A 26,197-nucleotide genomic window follows, 5' to 3' on the forward strand; every position below is an offset into this window, starting at 1 on the left:
AGAAATATACCCTGTTCATGGATTGGAAGAATCAATATAGTGAAAATGAGTATACTACCCAAAGCAATCTATAGATTCAGTTCAATCCCTATCAAGCTGCTCCTGCTGCTGCGTCGCTTCAGTCATGTCCGACTCTGTGTGACCCCATCGACGGCAACCCACCAGGCTCTCCCATCCCTGGGATTCTCCAGGCAAGAACACTGGAGTGGGTTGCCATTTCCTTCTCCAATGCATGAAAGTGAAAAAATAAAGTGCAATCGCTCAGTCGTGTCTGACTCCTAGTGACCCCATGGACTGCAGCCCACCAGGCCCCTCCGTCCATGGGATTTTCCAGGCAAGAGTACTGGAGTGGGGTGCCATCGTCTTCTATGCCTATCAAGCTACCAACGGTATTTTTCACAGAACTAGAACAAATAATTTCACAATTTGTATGGAAATACCAAAAAACCTCGAATAGCCAAAGCAATCTTGAGAAAGAAGAATGGAACTGGAGGAATCAACCTGCCTGACTTCAGGCTCTACTACAAAGCCATAGTCATCAAGACAGTATGGTACTGGCACAAAGACAGAAATATAGATCAATGGAACAAAATAGAAAGCCCAGAGATAAATCCACGCACCTATGGACACCTTGTCTTTGACAAAGAAGGCAAGAATATACAATGGAGAAAAGACAATCTCTTGAACAAGTGGTGCTGGGAAAACTGGTCAACCACTTGTAAAAGAATGAAACTAGAACACTTTCTAACACCCTACACAAAAATAAACTCAAAATGGATTAAAGATCTAAATGTAAGACCAGAAACTATTAAAATCCTTGAGGAAAACATAGGCAAAACACTCTCAAACATAAATTACAGCAGGATCCTCTATGACCCACCTCCCAGAGTAATGAAAATAAAAGCAAAAATAAACAAATGGGACCTAATTAAAATTAAAAGCTTCTGCACAAAAAAGGAAACTATAAGCAAGGTGAAAAGACAGCCTTCAGAATGGGAGAAAATAATAGAAAACGAAGCAACTGACAAAAAAGTAATCTCAAAAATATACAAGCAACTCCTGCAGCTCAATTCCAGAAAAATAAATGACCCAATCAAAAAAATGGGCCAAATAACTAAACAGACATTTCTCCAAAGAAGACATACAGATGGCTAACAAACACATGAAAAGATGCTCAACATCACTCATTATCAGAGAAATGCAAACCAAAACCACAATGAGGTACCATTTCACACCAGTCAGAATGGCTGCTATCTAAAAGTCTACAAGCAATAAATGCTGGAGAGGGTGTGAAGAAAAGGGAACCCTCTTACACTGTTGGTGGAAACGCAAACTAGTATAGCCACTATGAAGAACAGTTTGGAGATACCTTAAAAAAAACTGGAAATAGAACTGCTATATGACCCAGCAATCCCACTACTGGGCATACACACCAAGAAAACCAGAATTGAAAGAGACATGTGTACCCCAATGTTCATCGCAGCACTGTTCATAATAGCCATGACGTGGAAGCAACCTAGATGTCCATCAGCAGACAAATGAATAAAAATGTTGTGGTACATATACACAATAGAATATTACTCATCCATTAGAAATAATACATTTGAATCAGTTCTTATGAGGTAGATGAAACTGGAGCCTATTATACAGAGTGAAGTAAGCCAGAAAGAAAAACACCAATACAGTATACTAACACATATATATGGAATTTAGAAAGATGGTAACGACAACCCTATATGTGAGACAGAAAAAAAGACACAGATGTATAGAACAGTCTTTTGGACTCTGTGGGAGAGGGCAAGGGTGGGATGATTTGGGAGAATGGCATTGAAACATGTATATTGTCGTATGTGAAACAGATCACCAGTCCAGGTTCGATGCATGAGACAGGGTGCTTGGGGCTGGTGCACTGGAATGACCCAGAGGGATAGGATGGGGAGGGAGGTGGGAGGTGGGTTCAGGATGGGGAACACATGTACACCTGTGGCAGATTCGTGTCAATGTATGGTAAAACCGCTACAATATTGTAAAGTAATTAGCCTCCAATTAAAATAAATTGATTTATAGTTAACAAAAAAATTCTGTGCTAAGCAGAGAAGATGGAGAAACAGAGGGAGAGCATTCTACCTGAAGGGGCTTCTGAGATAGTGCTTTGTATAATAAAAATAATTTTAAAAGAGCCGCTGATGGCTTCCCTGGTGGCTCAGTGGAAAAGAATCTGCCTGCCAATGGAGGAGATGTAGGTTCCATCCCTGGTCCCAGAAGATCCCACATGCTGCAGAGCAACTAAGCCCAGCACCACAACTGTTGAGCCTGTGCTCTAGTTCAGGGAGCCACAACTACTGAGCCCACGTGCTGCAACTACTAGAGCCTGTGTGCCCTAGAGCCCGTGCTCCACAACAAAGGGTAGCCCCCACTTGCTGCCACTAGAGAAAAGCCCTCACAGCAACGAAGACCCAGCACAGCCAGAAAATAATTTTTAAAAAACTAACTATGGTTTAAAAAAAAAAAGATCCCCTGGATCTTTTTCCAAGCCATGCTTCAAATTTTATCAAACATGGAAAATTTCAGCCATTGTTTCTTTTAAATATTTGGTCTGTCTTCACCTGCCTCTCCTTACCTTCTGGAACTCCAAGTACACATATGATAGGCTGCTGGATGCTGTCCCAAGGCTCTCTGATGGTCTATTCATGTTCTCCAGTCTTTAAATCTCTGTGTTTCATTTTGGGTAGTTTCTATTGCAGTCTTCAAATTCACTGATCTTTTCTTGCCATGTCAAATCTGCTATTAATCTGTGTCCCATCCAGTTTGCTTTTCAACTGTAGATGTTTGAGTTGGGTCTTTTACACTTCTTGTCATGCTCATGCTTTCCTTCCAACTCCTTGAACACATGGGATATATTTATAGTAGCTGTTTTATGTCTTTTACTATTTCCACCATCTATATCATTTCTAAGTCTGTTTCTATTGATTTTTTTCCTCATACTGAATCTTATATTCCTGTTTCATTGCACGTCTGGTAATTTTTAATGTCAGACTTTGCAAGCTTAATTTTTGGAGAGTATTGGATATGTTTGTAATCCTTTAAATATTTTTGTACTTTCCAATAAGATGCAATTAAATTACTTGGGAAGAGTTTGATATTTTCAAGAGTTGCTCTTCAGGTTTGTTTGGTGGGCGCAGAACAGCCTTTAGGGTTAATTTGGCCCTTCTGTTGAGGCAATATGCTTCTGAAGTCTCCCTCAGTTCCTTGTATGTTTGGAAGTCTTTCTATTCTAGCTGGCAGGAACAAACTATTCCCAGATCTGTGTGTGCTCTGGGAACTTAGCCACCATCTCCTTTGCTATGGTTTCTTCTCCAGTGTTGCTAGTTTCCTGAAAATTGTGAAATTTGTGAATTATTATTTAACTGAAGACTCGGGGAGAACCTCTGAAGATATCGGGAACTCTTTCTCATTGCAACTTCCTTCTCTCAAGTTCTATGCCCTGTGAAATCTATCTGCCTGAGCATCCCTGAACTCTGTCCCACAGCTCAGGAAGATCACCCAGCCTGCTGGGATCCCCTTCTCTGTGCAGGACCTGGGAACTCCCCAGGCAGTAAACTGAAACATTCATCAGGCTCATCTTAGGCTTTCTTCCTCCTTTTTGGCAGAGATTTCTCTGCCTTGAATTGCCTGTTTTCCAATGTCCGAAAACCAGCTTCATAGATTTTGACCAGTTTTTCAGTTGTTTAAGAAGGAAGGGTACATGTGGTCCCTGTTAATCCTCCACAAACGCAAGTGGCAATTCAATGTGTCAACTTTGTGTGCATGCTAAGTCGCTTCAGTCATTTCCAACTCTTTGTGACCCTGCTGTAACCCACAAGGCTCCTCTGTCCTTGGGATTCTCCAGGCAAGAATACTGGAGTGGGTTGTCATTTCCTCCCTGAGGGGATCTTCCCAGGTCTCAAACCTGGAATCAAACCCATGTCTCTTATGTCTTCTACATTGGCAGGCAGGTTCTTTACCACCAGCGGCCCATGGGAAGCACCATGTGTCAACTTTAGACCCTAATGTTTAATTATTCTGTGGGCTCCTGGAAATTCAGCTACCACTTAGAACAGTGCTTAGTACATCATAGGCATTCAATAATTTTTTTGAATGAATGGGATCCTCTTTCCTCCCAACATTGTCCTCAATGAACTTTTCCTCTTTTAATTCTAACTATTTTCCTAATATGCCAAGAACATTATTGATTCTCTTCTCCAAAATATACCCTGTTTTTTCCTATATTCATCTTGGTGTAGTTAACATTCATCCATATCAGTTCTAAAATGTTTAGGAAAGGACTTCCCTGGTGGGGCAATGGATAAGAATCTTCCTGCCAATGCAGGGGACACAGATTTGATCCCTGGTCCAGGAAGTACCCACAAGCCACAGAGCAACAGAGCCCATGCATCACAAATATTGAGCTTGTGCTCTTGAGCCCAGAGCTGCAACTACTCAAGTCCCTGCCCCTAGAGCCTGTACTCTGCTACAAGAGAAGCCGCTGCAATGAGAAGCCTGCGCACCACAACCAGAGAGTAACCCCCACTCACCACAACTAGAGAAAGCCTGTGTGCAGCAACCAAGACCCAGGGCAACCAAAAATTAAATAAAAATAAATAAATAAATAATTTTTAAAAATAAATGTTTAGGAACAAAATTAAAGATCCTAAGAGAGAACCTGCATAAACTGTAGGTGTCTCTGGTTAACTTACAGAGGTATCTACTGATACCACCTTGAGCAGCATTTCTAATCAATTGTGTACCCATCACATGGTGATCTAATCCAGTGCCCTAAGTTTTCTTCAAAGGAAATGCTTCATATGCCTCATCTGCCAAAATAAGTCAGCCTGGCCCTGGTCTAACTCTGTAATTTATGGCCTGAAGACTAGAAAGTGCTAAGGAAAAAAAAAAAAAAAGGTTAGTATTAGCACGTTGACTCTGTTACTTCCAGGCTACCAGGCTAAATGCTAAAAAAAATTTAAAAAAGTCTTTAGTGAAATCATTCCCTAAATCAGATCCTCTTTTAGATGGATAAAGTAAATTTGATTCAAAGCTAATAACTGTATTAGTACATAGTGAGCATTTGGGCTTCTTCCATCATCTCTACAGCTGGTCTTCTTTTGTCTCTATTAGCACATTTGCTCTTTTGAAAAGTAGAATGACATGAGAATAAAACTACATATATCATTCCAACACTAAAAGGAAAAAATCTTTTCCCCCCTCATTTTTTATAAATCAGATGTGGAATTAAATGGAAATGCATTTTTAAGTGAGAATAAAATTTTTGGTAACATATTCTCCCCAAATTAAAATGGAACATGGCATTGGGTGAGAGTGCCACCTACAAACCATAGCATATGTGACTTTTTACTGATACTTTCAAAGGGAGCATTTCCCAACATATTGTCCTTATTCTACATCCATTTTTCACTCTGGAATAATGAATATGGATCCTTTAAGTCTTGGGAGAAATTGGCACCACTTGAAGTAACTTTGCTGACAGTCCCCAGACTCCTAGGGCTTATCACTAGCAAGATATGGAAGAATGGTAAGTTTGAAAGGGTTTTGGATATTTCTTCTCAGATTTTGATGGAAAGAGCAGTGAGTCTGTTTATTTAGCTCACTGCTGAGTCAAAATTAAGCCACAAATCTGCTTCCTGATTTCTCTGGGGCATAATATGTTCGTATTTGAAAATTTTCTTGTATATGAGCTATCAAGTCAAAATTCGTTTCTCATATACACAAGCCTCATAATAGCCATATATTTCTAGAAGTCCATGCCTCTCTTCAAACTTCTCCCTTTAGACGTTAGAATCTGAATGGGAAAAAAAAATAATTTCATAGAGTTTCTCTCCTTTAAGTCAAAGAATTTAGGGAGTTCCCTGGCTGTGCAGTGTTTAGGATTCAGTGCTTTCACTGCCGTGAGTCAACGTTCAATCCCTGGTCAGGGAGCTGAGATCCCACAAGCCACGTGGGCAGCCAAAAACAAGAAAAAAAAAATTATTTAAAAATTTAGGAAATACACTGCCCAAACAGGGCAATAAAGCAATGAAAATATAATAGTAGTAAAACAAAGCTCTGTAAAAATTTAATTACTAAGCAGAAAAAGAGTTTGATTTTACAGATGAAAAAGGTGCTGAAACATTTTGACCACAGCTTGTGAGGTGAAGAAGGGGCGGTAACAGGAGGATGAGAAGGCTGCGTTTAATTTATTTTCCCCTCATTTTGTTTGCACGAGTAATTGAGGGAAGAGTTTTTCAATGCTGGCTATAATTATTAGGCCAAGAAATTTTAGTTGACATAAGGTTGCAACATTCAGTATGCATGAAAAATAGGGCAAGTCAAAGTCAAAATAAGTTTCTCCTCACGGAGCTATGAGATGAGTGGGAACAGCTTGTACACTAACTGCACAGATGAAGTCATCTTTGACAACAAAGTATTAAAGACTTGACATAAGAATCTTTCAGTTCCATCTTGCTCTGCCACGTAACGTTGGTGACAGGTATTTAAGAACTGCCCGTTCTGTCCAAAAGGTTCAGTATCTACTGAGCACCATCAGAGTGTCTGTGTACATAATTAGTGCTCCCAACTGCTTTGAAGCACAGCAGACCATCCACTGGCAGGCACCACTCAGGTTGTAATTCTCCCCTTTGAATTTCATAGTCATTATTTAACATATGAAAAAAAAAATGTTTTTCTCACACTTCAAAGACAGTGAATAAGATTTTGCTTTTTTTTTTTTTTGAGGCCATTTTTATTTAAAAAACAAACTTATTTGCTTTCTACGTGCAAAGAGCCTTACAGAAACATAGTAAAATACGTAATGTCTCAGAACCTTTCTCAAGTTTATTTTCATTGCATAATCAGTTCCATTTGGTGGAGAATCCTTGAGATTATTTCACATTCTGTTAAATGCTAACACACACCAAATTCATAGAATCATAAGGGTGTGAAGCAGGATGGTTCTGCAAAATTAGGGGAAATTAAGCTAAAGATCAGTATGACACTGAAATGTTACATTTTCCACTAACCCACAGGGAAAAAAGAAAAGAATTGGAAGCCTTGCAGTTGAATCCAGGTATGCTTTTTCTGAACAGTTACTTGGTGTTTACCAATGTGAAAGCAAGATGATTCTTCAAGTACTCTGGTTTGAGAATTCCCAATTGTTACTTGATATTCTAATGGAAGAGATATTGGCTCCAAGCTTTGCAGGAGATGGGTATTTTGCAATAATCTCTTCTTTAGAGAAGGGGGGAAAGTGGAAACAGTGAGAGATTTTATTTTCTCGGGCTCCAAAATCATTGCTGTTGTGGACTTCAGTCATGAAATGAAAAGGTGTTTACTCCTTGGAAGGAAAGCTATGACAAACCTAGACAGCATATTAAAAAGCAGAGACATCACTTTGCCAACAGAAGTCTGTATGGTCAAACCTATGGTTTTTCCAGTAGTCACGTACAGATGGGACAACTGGACCATAACGAAGACTGAGCACTGAAGAACTGATGCTTTTGAATTGTGGTGCTGGAGAAGACTCGAGAGTCCCTTGGACTGCAGAAAGATCAAACCAGTCAATTCTAAAGGAAGTTGATCCTGAATATTCATTGGAAGGACTGATGCTGAAGCTGAAGCTCTAATACTTTAGCCACCTGAAGTGAAGAGCCCAACTCATTGGAAAAGACCCTGATGCTGGGAAAGATTGAGGGCAAGAGGAGAAGGGGGCAGCAGAGGATGAGATGGTTGGATGGCCTCGCTGATTCAATGGACATGAATTTGAGCAAAGTCCAGGAAATAGTGAAGGACAGGGAAGCCTAGCATGCTGCAGTCCATGGGGTGGCAAAGAGTCGGATACGACTTAGCAACTGAACAACAAACAACTTCTTTAGAAATATTGAGTCCATTCAAACATGTCAAAATACAGCTTGCCCTGATATGAAAGTTATTAACATGGGACCTTTTCCCTTCCTTATATTTTCTTGATTATTAATAACCCCCAAAAATGAGCTGTTTCAAATATATATATGTATAATTTTTATATTCTGAAAACTGTATGGAACACCGTGGCCATTAACATTAAAACAAGCTTGCTGCTGCTAAGTCACTTTAGTCATGTCCGACTCTGTGCACAGGTGAGCTAATCTCCATAGTAATATTGAAAGGCAGATAAACAATTCTGGATAATAGACATGAATACATTAACCTATTTATTACACTTTTAATTTCTTCCTAGTACACATGTTGACAGCATCACTACAAGGAAAAAGTTCAGAAAAATCAGAGTAGTCCTGCCCCACAGAATAGAATATAGGCTACATAAAATAATTTAAAATTTTCTATAGACCTTCATTTCAAACAGTATACTTTAACAATACATTTTGCTTAATCCAATAAATCTAACAGTATTATAACATATAACCAATACAAAAAGTATTCATGAAATATTTTAGATTATTTTTCTCACACTAAGTCTTTGAAATCTGGTGTATATTTTATACTCGCAGACAATCTGAATTTGAACTCTGGTCACATTTCAAATGCTTAATGTCTAGTGATTACTGTGTTGGACAGAATGGACCTGTAGGGCAGTACATATTCACTATGTTTAAACAACAAATAGAGTCTCTTTAACGGAGATCTCTTGCAGTTTTCCCTTGAACTTTTTAGAAACTCCATTGCACCCCGCTACAAAGGACTTGCCATGTCCCTGTCCAGTATGACTATGCCTCAGAGTGCTCTGTATGCTGTAAGGAAGCAGATCAACCAGAAGCTGGTGGTATTTCGCTTTCATGTATCTTCTGCATTAAAATGTGCCCCAAACCAAAGATAAAACTTGGCTTCTGGCTACATTATTAATCTTCTAGTACCTTTCACACTTCCAGCTTCCCTGGTGGCTCAGATGCTAAAGAATCTGCCTGCAATGAGGTAGACTAGGGTTATATCCCTGCGTTGTGAAGATTCCCTTGAGAAGGGAATGGCTACCAGTATTCTTGCCTGAAGAATTCCATGGACGGAATGCAAACTAGTACAGCCACTATGGAAAACAGCGTGGAGATTCCTTAAAAAACTGGAACTAGAACTGCCTTATGATCCAGCAATCCCACTGCTGGGCATACACACTGAGGAAACCAGAAGGGAAAGAGACACGTGTACCCCAATGTTCATCACAGCACTGTTTATAATAGCCAGGACATGGAAGCAACCTAGATGTCCATCAGCAGATGAATGGATAAGAAAGCTGTGGTACATATACACAATGGAGTATTACTCAGCCATTAAAAAGAATACCTTTGAATCAGTTCTAATGAGGTGGATGAAACTGGAGCCTATTATACAGAGTGAAGTAAGCCAGAAAGAAAAACACCAATACAGTATACTAATGCATATATATGGAATTTAGAAAGATGGTAACAATAACCCTGTATACGAGACAGCAAAAGAGACACTGATGTATGAACAGTCTTTTGGACTCTGTGGGAGAGGGAGAGGGTGGGATGATTTGGGAGAATGGCATTGAAATATGTATAATATCATATATGAAATGAGTCACCAGTCCAGGTTCGATGCACGACACTGGATGCTTGAGTCTGGTGCACTGGGATGACCCAGAGGGATGGTATGGGGAGGGAGGAGGGAGGAGGGTTCAGGATGGGGAACACATGTATACCTGTGGCAGACTCATTTTGATATATGGCAAAACCAATACAATATTGTAAAGTTAAATAAAATAAAATTAAAAAAAAAAACAATATCACTGAACAAGAATGAAACAAAAATGCACAACCTTACAATGATATTTCTTAGTATTATTATAATGAAATAAATATCTTAATTGCTGAAAAAAAAAGAATTCCATGGACAGGGGAGCCTGGTGAGCTATAGTCCATGGGATTGCAAAGAATCGGACACGACTGAGCAACTAACACACACACACATACTCACACACCTTTCAAATTTCAGGGCATCTGGCCCAGCAACCTACTGCTAGGGCTGATTTGAATCCACGAGGAGGCTCATCCAATTCTGATGGGTGGGTCAAACGCTGCTGTCAACCTGAATAGTCTATGAGCTAGCACACATTGAGTATCTACTATAGGCTAAAGTGAAAGAAGTGTAAGTGTTATTCGTTTAGTCTTACTGACTCTTTGAGACCCCATGGACTAGGGCCTACCAGGCCCCTCTGTCCATGGAATTCTCCAGGCAAGAATACTGGAGTGTGTAACCATGCCCTTCTCCAGTGGATCTTCCCAACCAAGGGATCAAAACTGTGTCTCTTGTATCTCCTGCATTGCAGGTGGATTCTTTACCATCTGAGCCATCAGGGAAGCCCATTACAGGCTAAACTAAGTTCATAACCTCATTTACTCAGATCCTCAATTGCTTTCTGTAGTACCTCATAGCATCCTCATCTCTGCCTCTGTTCCTCCATTCTTAAGTCATCCACTAGAGCCACCAGAGTTTGCTCGGACCCATCTGATTGTCATGCCTCCCCAGTGGACCCCTGGGATGGCTCCCACTGTTAATAAAGTGCAAACTTCATTCAGTGTTGTATATGAAGCCCACCCCACTCCCTGGCCCCAGCCCAGCTCTCAAGCTGCAGCTCTGTCTAGTTCCCTGATTGTGTGGCCTCTCCCTCATATTCTCTACACACATGCTCCAGCCAGATGGCTTCTTGCCATCCCCTGATGGTGCCATATCATTCTCTCATGCTAGGTTTGTATACACGGCTTTCTTTGCCTAGAATGTACTTTCCCTCTTGTTTACAGGTCAGAATCCTATATTTCCAATCTACAAAATCCAAGTTAATATTCTAGCTTCTGTACTTGTTCTTGTTCCATGGAGGGAAGCTGCCTGCTAATCTGAAAACATCTTTGTTTCTGATGGTAGAAGTCAAATCCACCTACTGTTTGGGGGAAGTTTTCTCAGTATATTTCTTGTTCGCTGTCTTATTTCAGATGAGAGCTGCTACTAATCCATGAGCAATTCCAATAATGCTCAGGTAGTATCATAGCGCCGACTCTTTATGTCCGACTCTTTGCGACCCCATGGACTGTAGCCTACAAGGCTCGTCTGTCCATGGAATTTTCCAGGCAAGAGTACTGGAGTGGGTTGCCATTTCCTTCTCCAGGGGATCTTCCCTACGCAGGGATCGAACCCGGGTCTCCCGCATTGCAGGCAGATGCTTTACCGTCTGAGCCATCAGGGAAGTCACTAATATTATAGTGCCAGTCTTATCAAGAGTAATCTTGATACTCTTACTCTTAATAAGTATTACTCTTGATAAGACAAGGAAAAACAAGTAGAAGTTTTCTCAAAGTGCACTTGAAAATAAGAATGACTATTACATTTTTTACTGTATTTTTTAATACAGTCATGTCAAGAAAGAACTAAAAATAGGACGTTGACCTTTTAACTCCTTTTTGTGAGCTGAGTTCACGTAAACCCTAATTTTATATTTGTTATCCTTTTGGTGTTTTTCAAGGCAGTTTCCCATTCATGCTTTTCACAGCAGAGCTATCAACAATTGACTCTCACACCTCAGCATGTCCCAAGACAAACTCATCACCATCTCTTTAAGCCTGTTCTTTTGGACTCTTCTAGTTTGTTTTGGAAAGTTCATCACTTGGGGTTATACCCAACATGCCCTTCTCCATCACTCCTAACAAAAATAAGTTGCCACGTCCTCTTATTCTACCTCGGCAGTATCTCTGACAATCACTCCTTCTCTGCAGTTCTCACTGCCTACATCCTAGTTCAGGCCCATCTTGTCTCCCACTTGTGCCCCTGGAATTACCTCAGCCCTATTTCCCTTTAACTCCTAAATTCCAACATTTACCAAGATTTCTAAAGCCCAGCTCAAAGCATGTCATCTCTCAGCTCAAAAACCCTCAGTTCCTCCCCATCACCTAATAAACAAAATCCAGACTCTTTAGCCTGACAGTCAAAGCCCACCCATGCTGTGACCCCAATATAATGTTATAATGTGATCTCCCTACTCCCTTCCATGTACTACAGTCAAAATGTACTAGTTGTCCCCCAAATACGCCCTGCCCATCTTAGCATCTGGCCTTTGTCTCTGGTGTTTTTGTCTCTTTAACTTCTTGCTAATTGAAATATGACCCATCCTTCAAGTCCCAGTCACAACCACTGCCTCTTCCATGAAGACTTTCTGCATTTTCCAGCAGGAAATAATCTTTTAGTCCTTGTATATACTTTTTTGTATTTTTGTTTTAATCCTTACTACAGCTTATATTGCAAGCTTGTTTGTGTAAGTATGTGTGTCAATATCTTGTATCTGCTCAGATAATAAAGTTCATTTCATTGATGAACAGATATTTCTTGAGTACCTACTATGTGCTAGTACAATTCAGAAAACAGAGAGTAAGCTGAACAATAGAGTACCCATTTTAAATGCCCAGCTTACAGCACCCAGCCTGTATGTTACACTTTGTAAGCACTCAGTGATTCCTTGCCAAACTCATGGCTAAATTCCTAATTGATTTGAAAAATGAATTTCCAGAAAGTTTGACTTTCAGACCAGAAAAGCAAAAATGGAAATTAAGTTTAAAAGGCTTCAGAGCAGCTGAATTAGGAGTTCATAACATATATGTATTTGTCTCTTGTGCAGTTTAGCCCTGGAGACCCTGGCAAGCCCTCACACAGAGCCCTTTGCTCTCAGATTACACACATCTTTAACAATAATAATCATGACAACAACCACAGCAAGCTCCAGTATTTGATTTACAAGCTCATTTCAGATGAGGAGCAGCAAATTAGGAGCAGGGAATAGACATGGCATAATCAGTCACATTGGCATCAGTGAGACTGACAGTCTAGCAACAAGGGAGGACCCCAAAAAAGCTAAAAAACAAAGCAACAATAAAAAAAAATAAAACGGTGATCCGCAGCCATTTAGAATAGAGACAAACAGTTCTGCATACCTCCAAAGAGCCTGAGGGCTTCTCAGCGTAATAGCACAATACTACAAGTTGGATAATGTTTATAATGCATTATTTTAGAAGGCAGGGAAGATTAATATACTGGAAATGTTTCCATATAAGATAATTAAAACTCTTGGTATTTAAAAGGATAAATCCTCAGCCATCTATTAAACTCATTTGTCCAGAACAACCCTCTTGCACCCCCACCCATAGGCTTTGGAGCCAGGCTTTTATTGTACTTCCTTGCATTACTTGATTCATTTGCTCAGAACATTCGTTGGCTCTCAGCATTTAGTTTAATCTTCATTAGGTAAGTTTTATTCCCATTTTATTTGCACAATACTCTACAAGGGCCAGTAGAGAACACAACAGATTGGAAAAGTCTAGACCCTAGGCTTGGCTTGGAGATGCTCAAGGTCTTGTTAAGGAAATAAACTTTATATCCTCGAACCACATGAAGACACAGTAGAGAAATGCAAATAAGTGTATACTGTGAAACAAACTTTGCGATGAAAGATCATTTGGGAAATAACTAGGCCTAATCAAGATTACTTTGATATGAGCCTCTGAGCCAGAAGTGGAAGCTTTGGGGTAAAGAAAACAGCACAAAGAGTGCCTACCGGAGGCAAGAAAGAACAAATCATGTGCTGGTAGTGGCCAAGAGCCAGACTGACAGACTGAGACTGAGGCCCCTGCTTGAGGATGACAAGAGATAAGTTTGAAGTGTTCCACCTTCTCGTATTAATACTAATCCCTTTGTATTAAAACAAATCATCTTTCTTAAATCATGTCTTAGTCTATTCAGGCTGCCATAACAAAGTAAGATAGACTGAGTGACTTAAACAAAAACATATTTATTCTCACACTTCTAGAGGCTGGGAAGTCCAAGATCTAAGGAGCCATGTTTCTGGTGAAAGGTGCTTCCTGATTCATAGACACCTTCTTGCTGTGTCCTCACATTGGGGAGAAAGAGAGCAAGCTCTCTGGTGTCTCTTCTTATAAGCACACTAATAACATCATGAAGGCCCCACCCTCATGACCTCATCTAACTCTGATTACCTCCCCAAAGCTCCATCTCCAGATATCATCACACTGGAGGGTAGGCCTTAACAGATGAATTCGGTAAGATTGGGGGTTGTGGGGGGAGTCACAACATTTGGTGCATAACAGGTCATTTGAATGTAAATCTCTGTATCTTTAGAAAAGCTCAAAAAATCAAGTTTGACATACAGACTAGTATTTGTCTTCAGGGTTTCCCAGATGCCCATGGTGGTAAAGAACCTGTGTGCCAGTGCAGGAGACATAGAGATGTGGGTTTGATCCCTGGGTTGGGAATATCCCCTGGAGGGCGGCATGGCAACCCACCTCAGTATTCTTGCCTGGAGAATCCCATGAACAGAGGAAACTGGCAGGCTACAATCCTTAGGGTCGAAAAGAGTCAGACGCTACTGAAGCGGCTTCGTGCACACACACATTTGTCTTCAATCATGTCATCTTACAAGAGAATTTGTGTAACAGCTAGTTACAAGCTACGAAGCTGACTTGATTTGCTTCCTCTACATTCATTTTACAAAAAGAAAAAAATCATAGGAAGTAAAGTTGTCCTTTGGTTAGGAGCTCTGGAAATGCTCTCCTTCTAGAAGACATCATCCGGTGTATTTGAAGCTTTGGATGATGGCTAACAGATTCATGAGTTCAGTTCAGTTCAGTCACTCAGTCGTGTCCGACTCTTTGCGACCCCATGAATCGCAGCACGCCAGGCCTCCCTGTCCATCACCAACTCCCGGAGCATGCTCCAACTCATGCCCATTGAGTCAGTGGTGCCATTCAACCATCTCATCCTCTGTCATCCCCTTCTCCTCCTGCCTTCAATCTTTCCCAGCATCAGGGTCTTTTCCAGTGAGTCAGTTCTTCACGTCAGGTGGCCAAAGTATAAACACAAATAATGGACTAAAACTTTCTACAGCTTGTTAACTGGTGAAGACTGGAGATTTGTCAGTCTGTTAAAATGGGGTTCTAATAACTGTGCTTTTATCTAAACTGTAAACTCTGGGAGCGTGGGGTAAGTGTTTTCCCCAAGAGTCTAAACCATCACCCACCACTGAAATGGGACTTAGTATTAAGCAAAAACCAATAAATGATTGAATGCAAGACAAATTGACTTGTTAACATTTGATTAAAGTAAAATTCTATGTTTCTCAAAATTACCCTGAATTGGCTGAGATGCTTATGACTGATGGATTATGCCTATTTAACAAATTAAATGCAAACCACAAAATCAGGGATTTTAAACTAATTTTTTCACAGACACGTTTGTTGTAAATCCAGTACATGTATCCTGTTGAATTGGCTGCTTTGTGTAATTGAGAGCCAATTTCAACGTTCACATGACAATGAAAATCTCAAGCTTAAATTTATTAATATGTTGCCTTGGCAGAACACCAGACTTCTTAGTAGCAAAATATGGAGAGAATGGATATTAGTCTCCAAAGATTTGAGTTTGATTTTGAAAATAAACTGATGTTGTTCTTTAAAAGATCATTCATAAGGAAATATAACTGTAGAGATGTGGACTAGAAAGCAATTTAAATGAAAAATATTTCAAAGGACAGAGAAAGTTTCAGCATGGTATTTGGTTGGAAGGCCCAGGGATCAAAATATTTAACTGTTTTAAGTCCCACCTGAGCAATTCAAATCCTGAATCATTGCTCATGCATCTATCTGATAACTCCTAATCTAGACATACTTAACAAAGAATTTGTCAAACACACTAGAATAGGGAACAGAAGAACTACATATTCAACCAGACAGATCCCAGAAAAGGAGAATTCATCATTTCTAACGGCCAAGATTGTAATGTATTTCGCACATACCAGGTATCCATCCAGCACTGTCAAGTGACAAATAATAAGGATTATCTAATCCTTATAAAAAGCCCATTGAGCAGATAAGGGAACTAAGGCTTAAAAATAGGTTAAGCAAATTACCCCAAATCAACAAGCCTGTAAATGGCAAAGGCAAGATTTTAGCCATTGTCAGTGACCACTCCACTTTGTTTCACTGCTCCTCAAGAGGTGGTCCTTGAACTGGCAACATCAGCATCGCCTGGGAACTTGTTGGAAATCAAAGTCCCGAACTCTACACAGACTTCCTGAATGACAATCACTGGCTGTGGGGCCCAGGAATCTGTTTTAACTAGCTCTGCAGGAAATTCTAATGCACACTAAAGTCTGAGAAGTACAACTCTATCCTACTCTATTTCTCCAAACTTTAGCAAATATATATATTTCACTTTGCCAAAAATTAACATCACATCCGTTTCTTTGAACCATAATCACTAGACCAGCAACCTTAATTCTGACAAATAGAACACATAAAATGAGCCCCAAGGAAAAGAGCACAATGCCATTATTATCCATCTATAATATAAATGAGGACTACAGTGATTGGAATTCTTTCAAGACCTGACTACGCATATTGATTTAGGATTAGAATAGTAATCACTTAGCTCATTCTAAGCTTTAACAGATAAAATAGATTTTAAATATAAGCTCAGAAATGAGTATCTTGCCAAGAGGGCAAGAGTAACCATCCAATGTGCTGTGACAAAAGTGAAATATAATACATGAAAAGGGCAATCAGAATTCCAATCTATTGCTTTGAATAATTGTCTTGCCGGGAAATGAAATGTATTGACATTGCTGCTGAGCTGTCATTAACATGTTATGCAGACATTGAGATTTTTCTAAGCAAAGTTACTGGAAGTCATTCAAATATTTATAATGGTGTAATGGGTGAACTGGAGACTTTCTCTTTCAGGAAAAAAAAAAATGTGTTCCAAGCTCCTTGATGAGAAAATATTTGGAATAAAGCACAATAGATTTATATACAGACTTATAGGGTTGAAATTGATTTTTGTTTCCCTGGGAATTTAAGAATCTTTTTAATAGTGGAGAGCTGGTGTACAGCTGCAAGAGGTTGGCTTAATACGGAGCCAATATTTATGCTTTCTTGATAGAACAAATGAGAGTCCTCGCTCTGTTTTCTATCTTACTTTTGTTGAAAGTCTGGCAACACTGGGATATAATACTTGCTTCTTCAAAATGTTTCTAAATTGTTCACTGTTTTGCATTTAATCTTGAGGCTGCTTTATTTATAATATTATTAAACCTCAAAGAAACCCATATGGTGGAAGGGAATGGAGAAATTTTGTGATTTCACTGTTTTGTTTTTCTTTAATAGAATTTATGTGAAACCAAAAATCATTCAAGTTTGTGTTTTTATTTTCAAGTAGTGTGTCCATGCCTTGCAACAGGGTGCCTTAAACAGATGGATAAAGTATAGAACATAATAAATTTTATGACTAATATGTAATTCTGCAGAAATTGCCCTCTTTCTAACAGGTGAGTGAAGGTTTATATAGAGATTTGTTACCTCTATATTTAAATTAAGAAACTACAACCTTGAAAAAATATAAACATATCTTTGTCCAAATGCATATCCAACACGTAACTACCAGCAGCCTCTATTTCTTAAGAATTTCTAGGTTTACTCCAGCCTTACTTATTTATTCCTACTGCTTACCATTTGTCTACTATATTGAGGATCTACTACAGGCCAGTATTATGCTTGTGTTTTACTTGGATATCAGGTATACAGGCGCAGTACTTTGACATATGATAAGCACTCTAGCAAATATTATTATCTATATACAACTGCCAAAAACACAGAATTTGTCTGTAAACAGTAATTTATGCTTCTTGGATCCTAGGTCTCACTGGCAGAGTTTTGAAGTCATCTGTACCATCTTTCAGCATGCATAACTGGAATCCAACTGGTCAGTGTAAGGTAGTAGCTAAAATCATGGACACTGGTACCAGAAAACCATGATTCCAGTCCGTGTTCTACTGCTTACTACCTGTGTGACCCTGAACCAGACATTTCAGCTTTGTATGCCCTGTTTCCTATTTCAGAGTTGTTGTACAGATTTACTCAGAGACTGCTTGGAAAAGTGTTTGGTGTGGGGTAGGTGGTCAATGTTTGGTAGCCATCATTGTTATTCTCTGGGCCCATTAAATCACCTGTAAACAGATGTAATAAACAAACCTATGGAAGGCTAGACAGTAAAGAATCCACCTGCAATGCGGGAGACCTAGGTTCAGTCCCTGGGTTGGGAAGATCTCATGGAGGAGGGTATGGCAACCCACTTCAGTATTCTTGCCTGGAGAATCCCCATGGACAGAGGAGCCTGGCAGGCTACAGTCCACGAGGTCGCAAAGAGTCAGACACGACCAAGAGACTAAGAACACAGCACACATGGAAGGCTAGAGGTTCTGTGAGGCCAAGAACCATGTATGTCTTTTCACTATTGGATCCTAGCACAGAGCTTAGATGCCTGTCTCACAAATAAAAAGTTAAGTAAATTAATACATGAAATATATATATATAAAGCAATTGGCACAGCGCCTGGCACATAGCAAGTGTTCAATAGATGAGGGCTGTTTTAAGTATATTTAACTGTTTTGTGAACTCCATTAATAGAGTTTTAGTTCAAATCTGACCTCTGTCCATAATACTGGTAAGTCTTTGGGGGAAGTCTTTACTCCTTGGAACTAAGACCTCCAGGGGGCTCTGTCCAGTTGCATTATGGAATAGCTCCTTAAGCCTTGACTAGAAAGGAGTTAGTGGTAAGGGCATTGGGCCAGAAATACAGAAGATTTAAGATTCAAGTCCTGGCTTTACAGTTACCTAGTTATATGGCCTTGGACAAGTCATTTCACCTCTTTGGGTCTGTTTCCTCTGTAGTAAGATGAATGGCTTGGACTGAGAGATCCCCTTTGAATTCTGGATCTCTATAATTTTAGAACTGTATCATAATTCTTTGTTTGTGAGCATATAAACAATTTTTATGACTTATCTCTCATGTATATAGCATATCTGTCACACACATGTGAGAGCACACTCATGCACACACACACATAAATGTGTATATATGAATCAGCAAAGCCTGCTGTGAATTTTTCACCCAATAGAGGAAATTTTCTTCTAGAACAATGAATTCCTCTCTCCATTTATACTTTTCAGGGTGATGGTGCATGTGAATTACGCATTTAGATTTGGCATCCATATTAGATTAGAACTGAGAAATGTTTCAAAAGGAAGACTTAAGAAAAATTAATGACTTATTTTGTCTGCTCCAGCCTAATGTAATTTCCCTCCTCCACACTAAACAATTTTTCTTGTCTATGCCAATTGTTTGCCATTTCTTGAACATCCAACTGCTCAGATGTGTGTGTGTGCCTTGTCTCCCCATGTAAGAAGAGCTATCACTTATTAAACACCTACTGTTTGCCAGGCACTGTGCTAGGAAATTCTCTAATTCTTTCAGCAATCCTCAAAAATTACAGATGAGGAAACTGAATTTAGGTGTTTAAGTAGGTGCTCAAGTTTGAACCACAGTCATTGGTGAAGCCTGCATTTGAACCTGGCTCTGTCTCATAAGACCCAGTGCCCTATCTTCTCTATAATATCTTTTAAACAGCTGCTTGCCATGTCTAATCCCATCAATCTAAACATTTCCCTGGAAGCAGATCTGTTTATTACATTTATTTGAATCCCATCCTTCCAAACATACACACAGAGTTGTAAACATAATAGGTGCAACATAACAACATAATGTGAAATGTATGTTGAATAAATGGAAGAGAAAAAAAGGACATACTGGGCCTTCTTCAGTTTTGTTGCCTCATTTCTCTCTTAGAGTTCTTTTTTTTTTTTTTGGATCAAAACAGGAAGTGGTAAGGCTGTCACATGAGTACAAGTCATTGAGTGGTGACAAGTGCCAATCTGGCTCTAAGGCATTAAGGAAGTCAAAACTTAGTTCTCTCTATTTCTTTCCCAGCATTTACAGACCTAAGCATCAGCCACCCCATCCTAGGCAGCCTCTATAGGTAATAGACTGGTTAGCCTGGTCCTAACCAGGCATGGGGATCCCTAGACCTTTTCACATTCTACACCAAAGAGTTTTCTCTGGGTTTACTAAAGTATATTTTGGGAGAAGTTGACCAGCTCTTTGGTTTTGTTACCACTCATATGTATTTCAAGGACTATAAAAGTGAGAGATTAAACAAGCCATTATTTCTGATCATGGAGATGAGAGAGCTCATACTTAAACAGAGTAGTAGATTCAATTTTGGAATCTACTGGGTACTCTTGAAAAGTAGGTAGTCATGATCAATCTAGGAAGCTTGCCTTAAACTTAGCACTTGAATTAGGCAAGTTTAAACTGACAATGATGGAGAAGGCAATGGCACCCCACTCCAGTACTCTTGCCTGGAAAATCCCATGGATGGAGGAGCCTGGTGGGCTGCAGTCCATGGGGTCGAGAAGAGTCGGACACGACTAAGTGACTTCACTTTCACTTTTCACTTTCATGCATTGGAGAAGGAAATGGCAACCCACTCCAGTGTTCTTGCCTGGAGAATCCCAGGGGCTGGGGAGCCTGGTGGGCTGCTGTCTATGGGGTCACACAGAGTCAGACACGACTGAAGTGATTTAGCAGCAGCAGCAGCAAACTGACAATGATAAAAAACAGCCTTCAACTTTCTCTATTTTTAGGACCAATCTCATTTTTAATAAGGTTAAAAAAAAAAAAAGGGAAAAAGTCTAGAGGAAAAAACTCCTCTTTTTGCCATGTGATGTTCCACGAGTGTAGTTGTAGAAAAGTTCTTGTCAGTTGAATAAAAACCACATTTGATAGAGAAAAAAAAAGTTTATGGCTGACACATGCAATAGTGTAATGCAAGTATTCTTGGTTAGTCAATGATGCCCTAAATAGTATCTCAGAGACCCAAGTTCTTTTGTCTTTGAAGTGTTACCTCTTTGAGATCTTCAAAGACTTCTCCACTAAGCTGCAGGAGGGAAAGAGAGAGACTGGAAGACTGGACAATTAAGCAAAAAGTTTTGTAGACCAGACCTAGATATATATCATTTCCCACCCATGTTTTATTGGCCAGAATCAGTCATATGGTCCTACCTAACTTCAGGGAAGACTGGGAAAAGCAGTCCAGCAGAGTGCCCAGTAAGAAAAGGAACTAGGGTAGAGTGAACTCACAGCAGTCTGCCATAGCTCTACATGTGTACTTCCCATCCAGCATCATGCTGCTAGCAGGGTTCCATGTAAAGGCCAATAAATGGTTGCTCTTGTTGTTAACAATTAGTACATCTGATACAATCTAGTAACCATTATCTGAGACTATATGGAGCAAAGCCAAGTGTTAATTGTGGGCCATGATAAATAAGACAGGACCTCACTCCCTAAGAATTATATTCTAAAATAGAACTCTTTAAAAAATAAAATAGAAACTCTTAACCAACTCTTTTTTTTTTTTTTGTTCCATGCCACGTGGCTTGTGGGATCTTAGTTCTTTGACCAGGGATTGAACCCAGGGCCCCTACTGTGAGACCACTGAGACCTAACCACTGGACTGACAGGGAATTCCCTTTTTTTCTTTTATTTTCTCAACCAACTCCAAAATGGAAAAAAATAAGGTAAAGATAAAAATAGAGGTGAAATTCTTTTGTAAATAACATACATTTCATTATATGTCTGTTTACCCCAGCTTTAAGTCACTCAAGACTGAGACCTGATAACATACCTTTGTGTCTGTGGTCTTTATTCAGTGCCTGGCATATAGTGGGTATTTTATTTTATTTTATTTTATCTTTTTGATAAACAAGCAGTTTAATTTTCTCTGGGTATCTGTAAAACACTTAGGGCCAACGTAGGAAAAAATAAAATAAAATAAAGCCTCCTGTGAAAAAATTACACTTACAAAAGAAAGGCCTGAGAGGGATTAGCGCCTTAGCCCCTCGGAGCTACAGCAGCTCTGATTGGTCCAAGGAAGTGAGTAGATATTGGGAGGCTACAACAGGAGGAAAAACAATGAGAAATCACTGAGGGAGAGGGCCTCGAAGTGGGCCTCGAGGGGGCACTGGAGGTCGGGGAGTGGGTCTGGGTGGAGGGAGGGGCCCCCCGCTGGTAGCCATAGGGTGGAGGTCGTGGAGGGCCAGTGTATCCATGAGGAGGCATCAGTGGAGGAGGTCCACGCATACCATGCGGAGGCATAGGACCTGGGTGACCCATAGGAGAGCCAAACGGAGGCCCTCGGGGGGGCATCCCCATTGGAGGAGGTCCAGGATGAGGCATTCCAGGTGGTGGTCGGGGTGGTGGCTGCCCCCCAGAGCCAGGGGGCCCAGCGTGGGGGTGCCCTAAGCCATGAGGGCCATGGTGGGCCAGCTGCATCTGAGACATCCCTGGATGGGGCATCCCACCTGGTGGGAATGGGTGAGGATGTGAGTGTCCGTGTCCAGGATGTCCAGCCCCTGGGGTTCCCGCTGATGGGGGGCCATGTCCTCCAGCCCCAGGAGGCATAGATGGTGGTGGCATGGCTGGGGGTATCCCAGGAGGAAGGGCTCCAGGAGGCGGTACTGGAGGTGGGAAGGAGCCAGGAGGAGGCATGCCTGGTGGAGGAAGCCCAGATCCCAATGATGATACCACAGGATTGGGAGCAGATGGTGGAGGAGGTGCATCTGCAAACAGCTGATGAGGGCGGTCAGCCTGGGAGAGTGGGTTCTGTGCTGCCAGAAGTCTTTCAGCGGCTGAGCCATGGCGCTCACCCTTGGAGTCCTTCTTGAATGCATAGGACACAGTGATTGGGCGGTTACAGAGGTACTGCCCATTCATGGCCTCAATCGCTGCATCCGAAGCATCAAATGAAGCAAAATTAATAAAGGCATAACCTTTGGAGTTGCCTGTGTCAGGGTCCCGCATAATCTTAGGGGTTTGTAAGATGACCCCCAAAGGCGCTAAAAGTATCATAAAGCAACTTCTCATCAATCTCTGGGTCCAGGTTCCCAATAAAAATGTTAGGCCCCACATCCAGGTTTTTGTTGTGAGCTGATGCTTTGTTCACCCGTATTGGCTTCCCATAGAGTTTGATCATGTTCATGATCTTAATGGCATAGTCAGCATCTTCCTCACTCAAGAATTCCACAAAGCCATAGCCTTGGTGCTGACCAGTGACTCTATCTTTTGGCATGTGCGTGTTCACTACTGGCCCTGCCTGGAGAAATAGTTCCCACAACAGTGGTTCGCTAACCTTCTCATAGAGGCCCCCCACGTACACAGTGGCATCCTGGTTTCGCTCGGAGATCGTCCCGGCCGCCATGGTGAAACCGCTCCCGCCGTCTCCTAGTGGGTATTTTAGAAGTGATTTTTAAGGAAACAAAATAAAGAACCATGTTGACGTTGTGCAGAGAAGGAAAAATTAATTATGACTATATAACTTTATATATATTTATACAACTTTAGGAGATGCAATTCACACTGTAGTCATTGTAAACAGCTCTCCTTAAAGTTGTGTAGTACATGTCCTGCACAGCAGTAAGAGGCAGCCCTGTGCAAAAGAGCAACCAGAAAATGCATCCAGGGGACGATGAACATTGAACTGAGTTTTGGCATGTATTAATACAAAGGATTTCTACGTGTGAAAAAGGAAAACAAAGCCATTTTATGCTGAGAAAAGAGCCCACTCAGAAATGAGAGTCCTCGAAAGGGAACTCATAGACCAGGTTAGCTGGGAGTTATAAAGGAGGAGTTACTTTGTTCCTCAACAATGAGTGGTATTGATTGCCGCAGTGAGAAGTGTGAAGTGACTCATTTTAGGAAGGCCATTCTGGCCATCATGTGGAAGGTGGAGGAAAGAAAGGTTAAGTAAGAAGACCACATGGGAGACCACCATCATAATGCAGCTGAGAGATGACACAGAACTAACCAGAACCATGACAGTGGAGAGAAAAAAGAGGATTTTGTGACTTACTGGCTGCCCCAGATAAGAGAGAAGAGTGAAAAATTACTCCAAGGTGACTTGGTAGACAGTGGGAGCAATTAATTGCAAAAGAGAACAGGAGTTTTTAAAAAGGAGATGACGTGTTCGGTTCAGTATGTGTTGCATTTGAAGTGTATTGCCAGTAGGACTTCTATGTAAATCTATATAAATACCAGGTCCAGAACTCAGAAAAGAGGTAAGATGATTTCTGAACTATCAACCCATCGTCAGTGGCTGGAACCATATAAGCCAGGTAGACAATATAGGGCAATAGTTCTTCACACAGTTGTATGTACGCATGGAGAGAGAGGTTGGTCTGGTTTACCTATTTTTGTGTAACAGCTACCCCAAACTTAATGGTTTAACACAATCATTTATTTTGCTCATGATCTTGTGGGCCAAGATTTTGGTAAGGACTAGGCTATATAGTTTTGTTCCACATGGTATTAACTTTAATGGTTGGGCCTGGAGGAGCCACTTTCAAGATGGTTCTTCATTTACACATGGTGCCTCAGTGTTCTACATGTGAGGTCTTATCCTTTGGGCTGCTCCATATGACTTGAGTTTCATAGTCTCAGGATCTCTGGTCATACTTCTTACAAGAGGCAGGAGTAAAGCTTCCAGGTCCGTCAAGGACCATGTCCAGGACTGGCCGTCTCACTTCTATTAACTTTGCAGAACCTAACCACATCCAAGAGGCTGAGAAATAGATTCTACTTCCTAGTGGGTAAAATGACACAGTCACATTGTGGAAGGGCATGTGAAATGGGAAATAGTGGGGGTTATCTTTGGAAAATACTAAATGCTACCAGAGTGTCCACCAAAGTCACATGAGGAGCTTTTTCAAATCATGACTATTATGCTTCCAAGCTTTAAATAGGTTCTATGAGGAATTCTGATACATATTTCTACCTCAGACCCACTGGTATAGAACAGAAAGAAAAAGTGGCTCAGGGCCAAAATATAAAAAGGAAAAACAACTCTGAGTAGGGAGTTTCTGCTGATAGGCCAGAGATGAAAGAAATGAGCTCAAAGCATGATGGGAGCCAAGGGAAGAGATGGTTTCAAGGAGGATGTGGTCAGAAGAACCAATGCTATAGAAACCATGAGAATGAGAACTAGGCAGAGGGGTCCAACTATGGCTTTAAAAGCTCTCCAGGAACTTCCTTGGTGGTCCAGCGGTTAAGAATCTGCCTTCAGGGCTGCATGAGTTTGATTCCTCATTCAGGAAGATTCCATGTGCTGCATAGCAACTAAGCCCCTGTGCCACTACTGAGCCCTTGTGCCTAGAGCCCGCGCTTCACAATAAGAGAAGTCACTAAAATGAGAATCCCACACACTGCCATGAAGAGTAGCCTCCGCTTGCCACAGCTAGGGAAAGCTCGTGTGCAAAATCGAAGACCCAGTGCAGCCAGAAAAAATAAATAAGTAAGTAAAATACTTTTAAGAAAAAAAGGTCTCTCCACATCTCTGTTTCAGTTGGGGTTGGAATCCAGAATCGAGCTTAAAAACTGAGTTTTCAACCATAATAGGTTCCATTTTGTCCCCCAGTAGTTTGGCTATCCCCAAGAAACCCTATTTGTTAGGGCTGGAATAACAGCTCTCTGACAGCAATACCTAAACTGAAATGAGAAAGGTTGCTGACAGACTTTACAGGTAAATTGTGAACTTCAAAAAAATGGAGATGTTTCCCTTCTACTCCTCCCTTTTATCTTTGTAACTAAGTTCTTTGGCAGTTACATTGGTACTTTTCTTTGTTTGGGATATGAAGTCAAAATCAGTGTATTGGCTGACTCTTGCTGTATAACAAATCGTCCCAAAGTCGATGACTTATAGTGAAGGGTCTGCACGCTACAGTCTGTGAGCCAGACACTTGTCTTTGTAAATGTAGCTTTGTTTGGATATAGCTGTGCCTGTTAATTTACATGTTATCTGCCTTATATGTTTGTCTGTTTTTCACACTACAATAAACTACCACTTTTCTGGTGACTCAGTGGTAAAGAATCCTCCTGCCAATGCAGGAGACATGGGTTTCATCCCTGGGTTGGGAAGGTCTCCTGGAGAAGGAAATAGCTACCCACTGCAGTATTCTTGCCTGGGAAATCCCATGGACAGAGGAGCCTGGTGGGCTACAGTCCATGGGATCACAAAAGAGTCAGACACGAGTCAGTCAAACAACAACAACAGCAAACAAAAGAAAGTTCCTATAGAGCATAGGCCTCACGAGCCTATAATATTCACTATCTAGCCCTTTAAAAAAAAAAGATTTGCTGGAATCTGCTTAAAAAATAAGTATATTTTATTGCTCATGAGTCAGCTGGGTAGTTTTTCTGGTCTCAGCGATGCTCA

General features: G+C 40.7%; 1 pseudogene; it reads right to left on the reverse strand.

Annotated features, from left to right (window-relative positions):
- Positions 1-21,737: 21,737 nt before the first annotated feature.
- Positions 21,738-23,206, reverse strand: LOC113892735 (annotated as a pseudogene).
- Between the last annotated feature and the right edge of the window lie 2,991 nt (positions 23,207-26,197).

This window comes from Bos indicus x Bos taurus, chromosome 5, assembly GCF_003369695.1.
Source record: "Bos indicus x Bos taurus breed Angus x Brahman F1 hybrid chromosome 5, Bos_hybrid_MaternalHap_v2.0, whole genome shotgun sequence".
Lineage (NCBI taxonomy): Eukaryota > Metazoa > Chordata > Mammalia > Artiodactyla > Bovidae > Bos > Bos indicus x Bos taurus.